The following is a 3,721-nucleotide window of genomic DNA, read 5'->3' on the forward strand; positions in this document are numbered from 1 at the left end:
CACCTCTCTTCATTTCTCTCTAATAAATTCTCACTCATGGAAAATCCATGCCAAATTCTCTCTCTTAATTCTTCTCCCACAAGAACATTTGAGATATTAAAATAAAGAGAAAAGAACAACACAAGAAAAAGAGAAGTAATTTTTTCTCATATCTCTCACCCAAAAAAAAAAAGAGGAATAATTTACTTCCATTATCTGTAGAATGAGAGATGAAATATTCATTCTCTCTAAACACTTTCTCTCTCAGACAAAAGGCTAACCAAGTCAAATTATATTCTCTCTCTAAAAGTATATCAAAGAGCTTGAGAAATCAATTCTCATCTTTTTCACTTAATAAGAGAAATATTCCTCCATATACTTTACATTTTCTCTTTCCTTAGGAAACTGCAACGACGGACTCACTTTTAGCGTGAAGTAGAGAGAAGGACGAAATCACTTACGCGTGAAATCGAGCGAAGAACAAACTCACATTCCGCATGAAGTAAAGCGAAGGGCGAACTCACTTCCAGCGTGAAGTAAAGCGAAGAACGAACTCACTTTCGGCGTGAAGTGGAGCGAGAAGCCACATTCACACACTTCAAGCGTGAAGTGGAGCGAGAAGCCACCACTACACTCATAATCTCTCCTTAGAACCACATATTGTGGGACATTTCAAGTTTTGAACCCAAAGTTCTCTCTATTTCTTGGCTTCAAAAGGAGCTGATTCATCACCCTTAGTCATAAATCGACGGTCCTGCGAAACTCATGGTTATTCAGAATCTTGCCTTTATCTCCATTGTACTTCCCGAGCCTTAGAAGATTGAATTAAGGCCCTCTCAAGACGCATCACAATCAAATCACCCTTAAGAATCAAAGATCAAAGGACCTTTAGGGCCAACGCCTGCAAAGTTTTCTCTCTTTCTCTTGACTTTAAAAGAGCGGGTTTCTCATTTTTCGTCATGCTTTGATGGTTTCCCGAAACTCTTGGTTATTCGGGCTCTTACTTTAATCTTCCTTGAGCCTCTTGAAACTTTGAAAAGTAACTATATGCCATCCGAGACAAGACACGTGACCATGTCCACCTACGCCATGTGTCCTTTAATGTTAATAAAGAAACGCATTAATAATATATTCAGGTAATTCTCTAATATACTACAATTAGACGATGTATATTTCTATGCAAATGTAGGTTTTGGTCTCAAATCTAGCATTGGGACATCAATCGAGTTGCTTGGTGTTATTTAAAGCATATTGAGGTCAAATTGAGTTAAACGGAAGCTTTCCGGGTGAGAAAATTAAGAATCGAGACAGACACGCATCGCTCAACCTTGCCACACCGCAGTCAAGTCCAGAAAGTCAACGTTATTAAAAAATGTCTTCGTGCTTTAGAGCATGTTCTGTTACAAAGGCATTTTTCATACGCTTGGCCCTTCTCCAATATCACGACACAACTTACTTATAGATTTATTACAACGGCATTTTAGTTGTAACAAAGTGCGCGTATTTTGAATTCCTAAACCAATGACACATGGTGTTGTAACAGATTTATTACAAAACATATTATTTTGCGTCGACAAGGGTCGTAGTAATAACTGGCGTGGGTGTATTAAGGTATTGTTACGTGTGAGGTAGTTGAAAATTAGTTAGTCTGAGATTAACTCATACTTATGTATAAGTATTTTTGTAACGGTTTACGATCGTTCAATCAATACATCAAATAGTTCTCTCTCTCTCTCTCTCTCTCTCTCTCTCTCTCTCTCTGAATCGTTCTCAATTAAACATATAGTTTTGGAGTTTGGTAGACACAAGAGGATATTAATAGTACGTCAATTGCATAAATTTTCTAGAAGTACACTCGTGAGAGGGCAACTAAATATATTTAAGTAAATGAGATTAGCTTAGAAATAGACTCGTTTTTATTCGAACCCAAAAATTCCAATCTAGTTAGTTATGGTGAAATCGTATCCCTATCCTTCTTCAAATTTAAATTCACGTGAAGTTAACGTTTTTATTTTTGTTTAATAGCTCTTTCATAACCATGTTTTTACTACTTTGGAAGAAATTGACAATATTAATTAGAGTAATTCGTTAGTATCATTAGTTTTCGTAGGATATTTATGTTAACTGTTTTTGTGATACGTGCAATTGCGTACTCCAAAAATATGGACATTGAAGAAGTGTGGACTATCATAAGCAAGCATATGCGAGGCTTCTTGAAACTGTTCTCCAAAGACGAGCATAAGTTAATACCGAAAGGAAGAGAATAAATTTTTATAACAAAAGGACAATGAAACCAAATATACAACAATTTCCAACGAAAAATACAAAATAAAACGACCAAAAAGCACAGTAACATGCATGTAACATCAACTGAAATAGTAAGAAAGCATATACCCAATCTTTTATCTAAATATATTCAGATTACACTCAAACCTTGTTCATTTAACTTTATTTTCTTTTCAATAGTCGTATTCTTTTTTACTGTGTCATGATCATACCAAGAAAACCTATTAATGGATTTAGTAGTTCTTAACATTTAAAACGCCGAGGTTGAGTATTTTTCTAAAATATAGATAAATGTTAGGCATATAATACAAAATAATAAATAAATAAAACCTAAAATAAATAGACCAAAAATGCCTAAAACCCTCAAATATCTATCCAACTCCAAAAAAGGTTACTCAAATATTCACGACTAAATTTAGGGACGGGATTGTCATAAATTTGATCGAGCGAGGTGTAGAAGAAAGGTCCGACGGATGAGAGCTTGATGGTGGTGTGTTGTTGGAGAATGTCGAAATTAGAAGAAGCTGCGAACGAATCTCCGCTGATGCCATTGTTGACGTTGGTGGGGACTTTGCATGAGTCCATTGGAGAGTGATCGAGGTAAGCCTTACACTGCTTGATCTTCCATTGACGACCCATCACAGTCTCCGGCGATACCTTCGCGTAGAAATATCCCTTCGAATCACACGGCTCGCTCAGAAAGGAATACTCACTCGTCTTCTGACTTTGCTCGTCCATGCCCACGCATCTTATTCTCACCACAGCTCCTGTATTATAACATGGTATTTATTTATTATATGTGTAATGAAAATATACGAGCTATATATATTGTTTTCAAATAGATGATATAGGACAGACTGTATAAATAATATGTACCCACTTTTTCCTTTTCTAGCAAATGACAGCCTGTGCAAAATAAAACCCTAACATTTTAAATTCATCAAACCAAATTATTACCTTCAGTTTTCAAATTTATGTAAGTTTATAATATATATATATATATATATATATATGACTGAATAATACTTATATTAAATTCCTAATCTAGAGATTCTCTCCAATGGTACTAAATTAAAACTAGCATCATATGGCATGTACATGAATTCAAAATGTTACAGTGTTATTATACATATATAATGAAGAAACAAGGGTATTATTTTTCAGATAAATAAAAGAAGTGTATAATTTTATAGTTTGCTGATAATTATATAATTTATAGTACCTGGAATAGGGGAGTATTTGATGCCTGATTTACAGTAAACAAGGCCTTGAACACCAATGGTTCTTGGAACCTCGTACTTCTCTATCTCTACCTTAAGGTTAGGCTTTAGAGGTTCATTATAGATTTTTCCGATCGGAATAATGAGCTCGTTTTTATCTCGTGAATCCTTTGGAAGCGTGGTAATATTATTTATTTCTTTTTCATGATCTGGCTGTGTCTTGTCATAGTCTACTA

Source organism: Urtica dioica, chromosome 8 (assembly GCF_054948205.1).
Source record: "Urtica dioica subsp. dioica isolate 48M chromosome 8, U.dioica_male_clone48M_v1_H2, whole genome shotgun sequence".
In the NCBI taxonomy this organism is placed as follows: Eukaryota; Viridiplantae; Streptophyta; class Magnoliopsida; order Rosales; family Urticaceae; genus Urtica; species Urtica dioica.